This window comes from Schistocerca gregaria, chromosome 2 (assembly GCF_023897955.1).
Source record: "Schistocerca gregaria isolate iqSchGreg1 chromosome 2, iqSchGreg1.2, whole genome shotgun sequence".
NCBI lineage: Eukaryota > Metazoa > Arthropoda > Insecta > Orthoptera > Acrididae > Schistocerca > Schistocerca gregaria.
The window spans coordinates 145552041-145565881 of record NC_064921.1 but is presented as its reverse complement, the minus strand read 5'-3'; the positions used below and the strand labels follow the sequence as shown (position 1 = coordinate 145565881).

Here is a 13841-nt window from a genome sequence, read left to right as displayed (position 1 = left end):
CATAACACTGTATTAACCGCCTGGGAAAATAGCCAGTAGAGGCTAGCGTAGAGATACGTATAAAGAAACGTAGCCACTCGTCTTATGAATTAAGATTGCTTCATAAACGTCCGTTCAGAGGAATTGTTCTCTATATCGCTGTATTTCAGTGATGCCACAAAACGGCTACGGCTTCGCTAAGGAACGACATGTAATGACTTAATGGAGCCTGGCGGGCGTAGATGTTCTACGTAAGCGACCATTAGAGCCACACTGGGTCAGACACACCGTAAAGTGGCTTAATGTGGCACACTGCCAAGCGATAATCGTCAGTGCAAATCGCCAACTTCGACCACCACTTCAGGGAGCACAGTGGAGTACAAATACATCTCATCCTCACTCTGCGTCCTTTAAAACATTCAGTTAGTAATTTTACTGAAAGGACAACTATGGCTAACTTTTTTACCAAATTTTCAGTCTCTAATAGTTAGGCAAAACTGTATCTGATGAGCGTAAAACTTTAGGACAGACAATAACGTGAATTTCATATCTTTTAAATTGACGAAGGTTCAGAGACGTGAAATGAAATAAAAGAAGGAAGATTACCGTTCAGCTTCCGGTTGACGACTAGATCATTAATGAGAGACCTAAAAAAAGGACAAGATCGAGGAAGGAGGTCAGCAATGTGCTTTTCAGGAGAACTATCCCTCCATTTATCATTTAAGGAGATGACGATAAATGTAAATTAGTGTTCAGTCGGTGATTCGAACTCCAAGCCTCCCAAATTACGATTCTGGTGTCAACCACTGCCCCACATCACTGAGTGTTCAGAGACTTTCGCTTTTGCTACTGTCTTTATCCCGCAGGGTTAAGTACGGATTTGGCATGGTTAATTTTAAGGGGTGGCCGGATGGCCTTTCTGCCACCACCTCATACCCCCTCGGACGGAATTAGGGTACACAGCTGTCAGCGTCTTGTGTAAATTGTGAAATAGTGTGAAGGTGTTTCAAATGTCTGCGAGTCGTGTAACTGAGGCGGGACGTGGGGACCAGCCCGGTATTCACTTAGTAGGACGTGGAAAATCTCCTAAAAACCACATCCAGGCTGGCCGGCACACCGGCCGTCGTCGTTAATCCGCCGGGCGGATTCGATCCGGGGCCGGCGTGCCTTCCCCTAAGCCCAGGAAGCAGCGCGTTAGCGCGCTCGGCTATCCTGGCAGGTACTAAGTGTTCAGAGACTGTGAGTGGCTTTATTCGGCAACCACTGAAACGATCGTAAGATACGACTCAGTGTTTCCAACGTATGTTTCTAATTGATTATAGTAATTAAATTTGTCCTTTACTGTTTACCGTAATTTCCGGGGTTTCTCTCACTTATAAATGACAGATTCCATTACACGGATATTGGAATGTGAAACAATGCGATGTAACGATCTGTGTTTTCTTCGTTTATAAACCTTGGTAATGAGAATATGTCTTCCCGAAACATGCTATAATTCTAAATCTGGTGCGTCATAATTTTTGTATTGATAAAAGAAACAGTTTGTCACTTCATAAAGCAGTAGTAAATGGTGGTGGTGGTTAGTGTTTAACGTCTCGTCGACAACGAGGTCATTAGAGACGGAGCGCAAGCTCGGGTTAGGGAAGGATTGGGAAGGAAATCGGCCCTGCCCTTTCAAAGGAACCATCCCGACATTTGCCTGAAACCATTTAGGGGAAATCACGGAAAACCTAAATCAGGATTGTTGAAGACCGGATTGAACCGTCGTCCTCCCGAATGCGAGTCCAGTGTGCTAACCACTGTGCCACCTCGCTCGATAGCAGTAGTAAATGCAGCCAAAAATTATACTCTGTGTAATCTGAGAGAAAGATCAGGAACAGTCCGTATATAGTAAGAATAAATGCTATAAATAAAATCAAGATCTTGAGTTGGATTAGAAAACTAGCTGCATGGCAAATAATCTAATGACCTGTGCCAGGTTAATATTTAAACATCGGACAACTGGCTGACGTAAGCCGGTGTATCTGTAGTTCCTGAGGGATTCTTCACTGCGATACAAGATCAGATCATCACAACGATGAACTGTTGAAGGTACATGGTGAAGGAGAGGGATAAATAACAGTACTTTGGGTATCAATAGGAAACCAGCACAGACATCACATCTGGAACTAAAATTCTGGTATCCACTGAATACTTGTAATGGTACCAGAATGTCTGCAAAATAATTCAACTTTTGCTAGAGCACTAGTGTCATTTAAAGAAAGAGTCTCGTTTCTGTTGCAGATAAGATGCTCCAGCTTTTATAGTAAATTGTAAATTCGAAATTTACTGATAGCGTAGCGTGATTTTTGAAAATGAACACTGGTGAAATATGTTTTACTCACTTTTTAATAAAAAATATCAAAACTGTGTTACTGAAGGTTAATTTGCAGTTTATGCAGTCTTCTCCATTACGCCTTCTTGAATTCTGCCGGGTATGCTTTCAATGAGGTTGTAAGTAGCCTGTTTATATGTTTATATGTTGCAGCGCTATAGACTGTAGTAATAAATCTGACAGCGCTGTGTGCTCTCTGTAAGAGACTCTGTGGCTGGTGGGACTCGTAATTGGAGGTGAATAGCAAGCAGTGGAGGAGGTTGGAGGTTAATAGGTAGCAGTGATGAAGATTAAGGGTTAGTGAGAGCGGACGGTCTGGACGTGTGTCCGTCATGGATATTTGATGGAAAATGATAATGGAATTACTGACGATTATATAATTTCTTGAACTGGTTGTCACATTATAATCTAAAATCTGATAAATACAATGTTTGCCTACAACAGAATCTTTCCGTTGCTAATCACATGCCTATTAGTAGTTAGAATCTTTTTATTTAGTTGTCTGTATTGGCGCTTGCTATATTGCTGTAGTTCGTGTAATGAAGATTTTCTGTGAAGTGCGTCACTTATGAAATGTATCGGTTATTATTAGGATTTCTTCTGATTCAGGGCCATTCTTTCGAGTTAATTTTAAAGCAGTCAGATCGCGTTATCCTTGAATATTGTGAGTAATTAATGAATAGGAGAAGTTCGTGTTGTGTTTGTCAGGACGAATTCTGTAGGTCAGTGTTGAAACGATGAAGACAAGCAAAGTGACACGACGTCAATTTCAGTCAGCAGTTTCAGAATTAAATTAAGAAGTTTCACCATCTCAGTTATTTCAGTTTAAGTAAAAATTTAATAAAAAAGTTTTAAGGTGTAACTTCCTGACAGATTAAAACTGTGTGCCGGACCGAGACTCGAACTCTGTTCGCAGGAGAGCTTCTGTAAAGTTTGGAAGGTAAGAGGCGAGGTACTGGCGGAAGTAAAGCTGTGAGGACGGCGCGTGAGTCGTGCTTGGGTAGCTCAGTTGGTAGAGCACTTGCCCGCGAAAGGCAAAGGTCCCGAGTTCGAGTCTCGGTCCGGCACACAGTTTTACTCTCCCAGGAAGTTTCATGTCAGCGCACACTCCGCTACAGAGTGAAAATCTCATTCTGGAAGTTTCAAGGTGTACAAATGTCTGTGTAGGAATGGCCGCCCATTATTCCTCAGAAACTGAAAGCAGAAAAGCTAGTGATACTGAATGCTGTGGATCTGGATCGAAGTCGATCGTTTCACTAATAGGACTCTGGGCAGACCAGTCTATTTTCAGGATGTTATTGTCCACAAATCATTGCCTCAAAGATGTTGCTTTACGATTGGGTGTATTGTCATCGTCCCGTAAGTGCTTATCCACTGTACGCAATAAACAATGTTCACAGCAGTTTCTTAAGGGCAATAATAGGACCATGCCGTAACCACAAAACGCCCCCACAACGTAACATCACCTTGAAAGCGCCACACATTACGGCAGGTAAGCTTCTCCAGGCATTTGCCAAACCTAAACACTTCCATCAGATAGTCACGGGGCGTAGAGAATGATTCAGAACTCCATGTCACACGTTTCCAGTCAAGTGCTGTCCAGTGACGTTGTTCGCTCTTTACGCGACTTCAAGCTCGTGTTGCGACTGACTATAGACATGCGTGACTTGCGAGGGACTGCTCGACCATTGGATCCTATTCTTTTTTAACAGCCTACGCACAGTAACATGCTACTGCCGGTAGTATTTCCATCCACTTACTTCCCTGCGGTTTCTAACACATCTACATCTACATCGTTACTATGCACTTAAGTGCCTGGCAGAGGGTTCATCGAACCATTTTCATACTACTTCTCTACCATTCCACTCTCGAATGGCGCGTGGGAAAAAGGAACACCTAAGTCTTTCCGTTCGAGCTCAGATTTCTCTTATTTTATTACGATGGTCATTTCTCCCTACGTAGGTGGGTGTCAACAAAATATTTTCGCATTCGGAAGAGAAAGTCGGTAAAGGAAATTTCGTAAATAGATCGCCACAAAGAAAGCCACCTTTTTTACAGTGACTGCCACCCCAACTCGCGTACCATATCAGTGACACTCTCACCCCTATTGCGCGATAACACGAAACGAGCTGCCCTTCTTTGCACTTTTACGATGTCCTCTGTCAATCCTACCTGGTAAGTATCCCATATCGCGCAGCAATATTCCAGCAGAGGACGGAAAAGTCTAAAGTAGACCTCTTTACTGGGTTTGTCGCCATCTTCTAAGTGTTCTGCCAGAATAGCACAGTCTTTGTTTCGCCCTCCCCACAATATTATCTATGTGGTCTTTCCAATTTAAGTTGGTCGTAATTGTAATTCCTAGGTATTTAGTCGAATTGACAGCCCTTAGATGTATGAGATTTATCGTACACCCAAAATTTATCGGATTTCTTTTAGTACCCATGTGGATGACCTCGCACTTTTCTTTGTTTAGTGCTAATTGCTACTTCCCGCACCATACAGACATTCTCTCTAGATCATTTTGTAATTAGATTTGAGTGTATGATGATTTTACTAGACGGTAAATTACAGCACATCTGCAAACAGTCTAAGGGGGCTGCTCAGATTATCACCTAGATCATTTATATAAATTAGGAACAGCAGAGGGCCTATGACGCAATCTTGCGGAACGCCATATATCACTTCTGTTCTAATCGATGATATACCGTCTATCACCAAGAACTGTCACCTTTCTGTGAGGAAATCACGATTCCAGTTACAGAACTGAGACGATACTCCATATGCACGTAATCTGATTAATAGTCGCTTGTGAGGAACGGTATCAAAAGCCTTCTGAAAATCTAGGAATATGGAATCGATCTGAAATCCCTTCTCGACAGCACTCGTTACTTCATGGGAATAAAGATGTAGCTGTGTTGCACAAGATCGATAGTTTCTGAATCCGTGTTGGTTATGTATCAATAAGTCATTTTCTTCAAGGTGATTTGTAATGTTCGAGTACAGTATATTGTCCAAAATCCTACTGCAAATTGAGGTCAGTGATATGTGTCTGTAATTCAATAGGTAACTCCTCTTTCCTCTCTTGAATATTGGTGAGACCTGTGCTACTTTCCGGTCTTTAGGAACAGACCTTTAGTCAAGTGAGCTGTTGTACATGATTGCTAAGAAAAGCGCTATTGTGTGTGCATACTCTGAGAGGAACCTGATTGGTATACCATTTGGACCGGAAGCCTTGCCTTTCTTAAGTGATTTGAGTCGTTTTGCAACACCTAAGATATTTACGTCCACCTCAATGTTCAACGGTCCCTGTCCGTCATTACTTCAGGTGTACCTGGTCTTGACGTAGCGTTGGTTGTTCCTCCACGTTTACACTTAACAATTACTTCACTAACAGTCGATTTTGACACCTTCAGAAGGATTGTACTGTCCCCGACTGACTTGCTACTTACGTAACTTCCAATATCCAGTCTATGATTGACGTGATTGGGCTGTCCTGTTACTGCATCTCTGCTGACATCACAGTACGGCCTCTCGCGAGAGTTAGTGGTCAATTTCGCGTTACATACGGGTGTCCGGAAACTTTTGATAAGGTAATACACAACAACGGCCTGCTAATCTGGGGAACGGATGTGTTTATACTTCCGTCATTGACGTCGTCATATGAAAAACTGCATAACTGCCGGAACCTCGATAGTTTTATGATATTGTGATGCGGTCATCGGCCCAGGAGAATCTTACTGAAGGAAGTTGAGCAAGTCGCCTACCATTGAGACATGAGCATACATAATGCTCACACAAGTTCAAAATCATCTGCAGTCAGTAGCCAAGCAAAGAAATATGGCAGATGATGTAGAGGCGGCTTGGAGACCTAATATTGTGATCTTTGTCACAGTGAGTAATATCTGACACCAATGCGATTTCAAAACTAAATAAAAATATTTCTTAAAGCTAGTAATTTTCCTGCGTAGGGTGTTTTTTTATTTCGAAATTAACGTTTTGTTTCGTTATTAGCAACTAGCTAATTTGGCGATCTTAATAATTATCAGACTATATCTCAGTAAAAATTATTGTGCTTACCCATATTTTGATTTACTCATCAATGTGGGGGGAAAAAGCAACATCTGACATTTACCATAATATGAATTCCGCACGGCCACGGGCACAACTACCACAGGAATGAAGTTCATATTTTAAAATGAAAAATTTGCCTTATTTATGTTTGTTGGGTAAGTCCAAAAAATGAAAAAAGGGTACAAGATCTGAAGCTGCATCCTTAACTTTGTTGGCAACTGCTGAAGGCAGCTCTGTTGAACATCTTCGGAACAGTTCACCTAGCTCTTAGAGAACACTGCTGCCATACCGATACAATGTTGCTTAGATCGTTACTAATAACAGAACGAAGTACATAGGACAGAGCCCAGTCAATAATAATTATGCGGATACTGGATTGCTTACCACCAAGGTATATGGCGAATGTAATGGATATTTCTTGTCTTGCAGATATTCTAGTAGCGCCTTATGATAACCGAAAAAACATTTACAGAATCAGCATGGATTCGTATAAACACAAAGACACTACCACCTTCATCAGAATGAATCTGAAGCCGTATCCCTCATATTTCATACTGATTAGTACACGGGAGAAGTCGTTTTTGCTAATTTCAAAAAAAAGCCATTTAAGCAAAATGCTTCTTCATAACACAAAATTTTAATTGGTTTTACTATGGGTTCTTGGTGTATTGCATATTAACCGAACATCACAGATGAAAACTGTGTGCCGTACCAGGAATCGAACTTGCATCAATGAGGGTGGATCACGCGTCACACTTGGACAGCTCAGTAGGTAGGTAGCCTGCTCGCAGAGGTCCCAGCTTCGACGTCCGGTCCTGCATACAGTTTTGAGTTGCTAAGATGTTTAAAATAAGCACACCCTCTGCTGCAGGCTGAAGATTTATTATCTAAACGAAACATTTTTACTTCTTTCTCAAAAGTTTTCTGTATTTGTATGAATTAAGTTTGCAATTTCCCAGTATATAAGTAATTCGAAAAATGGCAACGAAGTAAACATCTCAATACATCAATTCTCTATATAAACTATTAAAGTTAATTATGTTTACTATCTTGAACGAGTTAAGTTTTTATTATACAAAGTTATGGCATTCATTAGGATAACGTTTCTCTAAGTCGAGACACTGGACTCGCATTCGAGAGGACGAAGGTTCAATCCCGCGTCCGGCCATCCTGACTTAGGTTTTCCGTGACTTCCCTAAATCACCCCAGGCAAATGCCGGGATGGTTCCTTCGAAAGGGCACGGCCGACTTTTTTCCCTAATCCGATGAGACCGATGACCTCGCTGTTTGGTCTCCTCCCCAAAAGCAACCCAACCCCTCTTAGTCGAGATTTGATATATTAAGACGTGTACATTTTATTTGTCTTTGCTTGGTTGCCATCTCAATGGAAAATGTGCCTACAACCCAAAACCTAGGTCGTTCAAACATAATAAAGTTTCCTGAAACAAGATAAAACACTGTTTCAGTTAGTTAATAGAGAAAATTTGTTTTGAAGCACTCATAAGATGACCCACTCTTTGTGTATAAAGCTGGATAATGTAGATGTTGCCGTTATAATCAGTTTAGCGGGGTAACAAAACAGCCGATGTAACTTTTCACACGTTTTGTGTAACAAAACAAGAGCGCAACGGTCCAATGAAGCGGAGCTGCAGAGTCAGCACAGGCTAACAGGTCAAAGCAAAAGTTAAGCAGCTTGCGCAGATTAGGGAACATCCCATTAATTAAACACACGTTTGCCCGGATCCGCTCTGCGCTACGCTGGAGCCTTTATTTCTGCTTGTAGAGCGCAGCAAAGAAGCGGAACTGTCCAGAAGCGAGTCGTAACAGATTATGCACGATAATCGAGATATTACCTCTACGAGATCCCAGCAGCTAAAATTTCCTCGTACAGTCGACGACACAAATTTGACGTCAAACATTGTGTGTTCTTAGTATGGAATGATGCCATACATTCTATCTATAGAAACTTTGCAGTAGGATGTGTTACTGGTATATTTTCGTTATATTTTGGGACAGTTAGTACACCGCTGACAGGTTTCAGACAGATTATATAATGGTAAGACAAAGATTTAGGAACCAGATTTTAAATTGTAAGACACTTCCAGGGGCAGATGTGGACTCTGACCACAATCTATTGGTTATGAACTGTAGATTAAAACTGAAGAAACTGCAAAAAGGTGAGAATTTAAGGAGATGGGACCTGGATAAATTGAAAGAACCAGAGGTGGTAGAGAGTTTCAGGGAGAGCATTATGGAACGATTGACAAGAATGGGGGAAAAAAATACAGTAGAAGAAGAATGGGTAGCTTTGAGGGATGCAGTAGTGAAGGCAGCAGAGGATCAAGTAGGTAAAAAGACGAGGGCTGGTGGAAATCCGTGGGTAACAGAAAAATATTGAACTTAATTGATGGAAGGAGAAAATATAAAAATGCAGTAAATGAAGCAAGCAAAAAGGAATAAAAACGTCTCAAAAATAAGATCGACAGGAAGTGCAAAATGGCTAAGCAGGGATGGCTAGAGGCTTATCTCACGAGGGGTAAGATAGATACTCCCTACTGTAAAATTAAAGAGACCTTTGGAGAAAAGAAAACCATTTGCATAAATGTCAAGAGCTCAGAGGGAAACACAGTTCTAAGCAAAGAAGGGAAAGCAGAAAGGTGGAAGGAGTACATAAAGAGTCTATACAAGGACGATGTACTTGAGGACAATATTATGGAAATGGAAGAGGATGTAGATGAAGATGAAGATGAAATAGGAGATATGATACTGCGTGAAGAGTTTGACAGAGCACTGAAAGACCTGAGTCAAAACAAGGCCCCGGGAGTAGACAACATTCCATTAGAACTAATGTCAGTCTTGGGAGAGCCAGTCCTGACGAAACTCTACCAGCTGGTGAGCATGATGTATGAAACAGGCGAAATACCCTCAGACTTCAGGAAGAATATAATTATTCCAATCCCAAAGAAATCAGGTGTTGACAGATGTGAAAATTACCGAACTATCACTTTAATAAGTCACGGCTGCAAAATACTAACAAGAATTCTTTACAGACGAATGGAAAAACTAGTAGAAGCCGACCTCGGGGAAGATGAGTTTGGATTCCGCAGAAATATTGGAACACGTGAGGCAATACTGACCCTACGACTTATTTTAGAATCTAGAAGGATTTGGAATAGTTAAACGGAATGGATAGTGTCCATAAGATGATCATCAACAAAAGCAAAACGAGGATAATGGAATGTACTCGAATTAAGTCGGGTGATGTTAAGGAAATTAGATTACGAAATGAGACACGTAAAGTAGTAAAGGAGTTTTGCTATTTGGGGAGCAAAATAACCGATGATGGTCGAAGTAGAGAGGATATGAAATGTAGACTGTCAATGGCAAGGAAAGAATTTCTGAAGAAGAGAAATTAGTTAACATCGAGTATAGATTTAAGCGTCAGGAAGTCGTTTTTGAAAGTATTTGTATGGAGTATCGCCATGTATGGAAGTGAAACGGGCGATAAATAGTTTAGACAAGAAGAGAACAGAAGCTTTGGAAATGTGGTGTTACAGAAGAGTGCTGAAGATTACATGGGTAGATCACACAACTAATGAGGGAGGTATTGAATAGGATTGGGGAGAAGAGAATACTGTGGCACAACTTGACTGGAAGAAGGGATCGGTTGGTAGGACATGTTCTGAGGCATCAAGGGATCACCAATTTATTATTGGAGGGCAGCGTGCAGGGTAAAAATAGTAGAGGGAGATCAAAAGATGAATACACCAAGCAGATTCAGAAGAATGTAGGATGCAGTAGGTACTGGGAGATGAAGCAGACTCCACAGGATAGAGTAGCATGAAGAGCTGCATCAAACCAGTCTCAGGACTGAAGACCACAACAAAAACAGTACACCACTGGCTATTAAAATTGCAATATCAGAAGAGACGGCAAATTATGTAATTTTACTTGTTGTGTCCCTACAGTATAGTATAAAGAATACAAGATTGAATAGCTATACAATCTCTGGTAGATACGGTCGGACATCGACTCGAATTGAGCTTGGATGAAAGATACAGGTACGTCACTTCACACTTATTCACTTCTATACCACAGTCGATAAAACTTGAGACTGGCATGTGGTTGTGTTGCAGTATCTCGGAGAACATGCAAGGTACGTTAACAGTAGAACTCCCTCTGTATAAAGGTGTATCACGGCTATGACTACAATATGAGGTCTTGCGTTATCTTGCTAAAAGATGCCACGCTTGCTTCGAACACAGGTTACAGCCACCAGCCCAACACGTAATTAATATGCTGTCCCAATTACCAGCTATCCGTACCAAAGGTGATGTGTTGCGAATAGCAGCACATATAATCAAGTTTGGTGATGGGCATTCGTTGTCCTTGGAGCCATCACACACAGATTCTTCCATAGTGAGTCTGCACAATGGTATGGGACTTACACTACTGGCCATTAAAATTGGCACACCAAGAAGAAATGCAGATGATAAACGGGTATTGATTGGACAAATATATTATACTAGAAGTGACCTGTGATTACATTTTCATGCAGTTTGGGTGCATAGAACCTGAGAAACCAGTACCCAGAACAACCAACTCTGGCCGTAATAACGGCTTTGATACGACTGGGCATTGAGTCAAACAGAGCTTGGATGACGTGTACAGGTACGGCTACCTGCCCATGCAGCTTCAACACGATACCACAGTTCATCAAGAGTAGTGACTGGCGTATTGTGAAAAGCCACTTGCTCGGTCACCATTGACCAGACGTTTTCAATTGGTGAGAGATCTGGAGAATGTGCTGGCCAGGGCAGCAGTAGAACATTTTCTGTATTCAGAAAGGCCCATACAAGACCTGCACCATCAGGTCATGCATTATTCTGCTGAAATGTAGGGTTTCCCAGGGATCGAATGAAGGATAGAGCCACCGGTCGTAACACATCTGAAATGTAGCTTCCACAGTTCAAAGTACCGTCAATGCGAACAAGAGGTGACCGAGATGTGTAACCAATGGCACCCCATACCATCACGCCGGGTGGTACGCCTGTATCGCGATGACGAATACACTCCTCCAATGTGCGTTCACCGCGATGTCGCCAAACACGTATGTCACCATCATGACGCTGTAAACAGAAACTGGATTCATCCGAAATAAAGACGTTTTGCGATTCGTGCACCCAGGTTCGTCGTTGAGTACACCACCGCAGGCGCTCCTGTCTGTGATGCAGCGTCAAGGGTAGCCGCAACCATGGTCTCCGAGCTGATTGTCCAGGCAGCTGCAAACGTCGTCGAACTGTTCGTGCAGATGGTTGTTGTTTTGCAAACGTGCCCATCTGTTGACTCAGGGATCGAGACGTGGCTGCACGATCCGTTACAGCCATGCAGATAGGATTCTTGTCATCTCGACTGCTAGTGATACGAGGCCGTTGCGATCCAGCACGGCGGTTCGTATTACCTTCCCGAACCCACCGATTCCGTATTCTGTAACAGTCATTGGATCTCGACCAACGCGAGCAGTAATGTCGCTATACGATAAACCACAGTCGCGATATTCTACAATCAGACCTTTATCAAAGTCGGAAACGTGATGGTACACATTTCTCCTTCTTACACGAGGCATCACAACAACTTTTCACCAGGCAACGCCGGTCAACTGCTGTTAGTGTATGAGAAATCGGTTGGAAACTTTCCTCATGTCTGCACGTTGTAGGTGTCGCCACCAGCACCAACCTTGTGTGAATGCTCGGAAAAGCCCTATCATTTGCATGTCGCAGCATCTTCTTCCTGTCGGTTAAATTTCGCGTCTGTTGCACGTCATCTTCGTCGTGTAGCAATTTTAATGGCCAGTAGTGTACTTGAAAATATGTTGGAGCGCCAATCCTGTGTTGACGTTAGGTGCACGACTGTCGGTGCTCCTAACTCTGTTGTGGCGTCGACGGAAGACGCAACAATGGTCGTCGTTATGACACTCTGTGATGGTGCTAACGCCGTCCCACAAACGACGGTGCTCCTTGGCATGCCGCACGGTGATTACCCGTAAGGGTATGTGGAACTGTTCTATCACTTGGTTTTCAGAGTAACAGGAGTTCTCGGACAGTGTGCGATGTTCAGTAGAAGGCACGAGCTAATGTCGTCGACAGTCACTCATCAGACATTCTGGAACCAAATAAAGCATTACGAGAAGCAAGAATTCATTCCAAGTCCAGTCATCTTCAGATTTGGCATATGGCTAAGAAGCATGTGGGTAACTCTGATGCAGCTGGGCAACACTTGCTGAGTGAGGCTAAATGGGTTCGTTAGTGAGAAGGCCTGGTCAAATGCAACATGTAGTTTAGCACGGATATAGTTCGACAAGATGTCCACGTCCTCTCAGGCACTGGCTGCAAGAATCGACTTAGGCCAGTGGCAATGTGTGATCCTTATTTAAGCACCCGAGCCAATTAAAAGTGAATTTTTTATGAGCGCAAACCCATAGGTGGTATATGGAGCTAGGAAGCGGAACCACCATGCCAGTGCTTAATAAGTCACAATAGCCAAAGACAATTAGTTGTGAAATATTTGTATAAGGGGCAGTCAAATGAAATCGTAACCGATGGAAAAACTAAGTAAACTATTTTCATGTGATGGAGAACAGCAATCAGTTGTCCTTTCTTTTCCGGCTTTATTAAATCAAATCTAGATATCGGCTAGTAACTAGCCATTATCATTGCTAAAAGAAATACAATTACATAGTCAGGCCGACATTATAAAATGTTACAACTCGTGGCATAACCTATATCGCTTATACATTAGGTTACATACAACTATTTCAGAGTTTTAATACACAGCCTAGGAAGTCAGTCCCCTGTCGTTCGTGCTCCTGTCACAGTTCATTCAAGACTGCTCTATAATGAAGTTAGGCTTTGCGGAGGATACATCGGTTGGCTATATGGTGCCCTCTATATGAGCTACGTAATACGTATCATTCATAGTAAAGTAGTTATATATTCGCATAGGAATAACACAAAATAAAATACAAGTAAAATTGTTTACGTTGCTCTCCGACTTGCTGCCAAAATTAACAGTAAACATTAGAAGATGTAAAAATGTCAAATTTACTCCCTCTGAGCCAACTGTTATATTATTCTTTAAAAACACATAGGTAACGTCAGATTCGTAAAAACTTTTCAAAAAATATTTACAAAACAATAGGAAGCGCATGAAGTATGTTGCGACTATTACACTCCGTCTTCAGGCCACAAGTGGCCCATCGGGACCATCCGACCGCCGTTCCATTCTCAGTTGAGAATGCGGATAGGAGGGGCATGTGGTCAGCACACCGCTCTCTCGGTCGTTATGGTTTTCTTTGACCGGAGCCGCTACTATTCGGTCGAGTAGCTCCCCAATTGACATCACGAGGCTGAGTGCACCC

At 42.3% G+C, this 13841-nt stretch overlaps 1 protein-coding gene across 1 annotated transcript in view; it reads right to left on the bottom strand.

The window, feature by feature from the left end:
• Positions 1-13841, bottom strand: part of LOC126336560 (uncharacterized) — a 255077-nt gene that overhangs the window by 138752 nt on the left and 102484 nt on the right. The gene's annotated exons all lie outside the window — the stretch shown is intronic.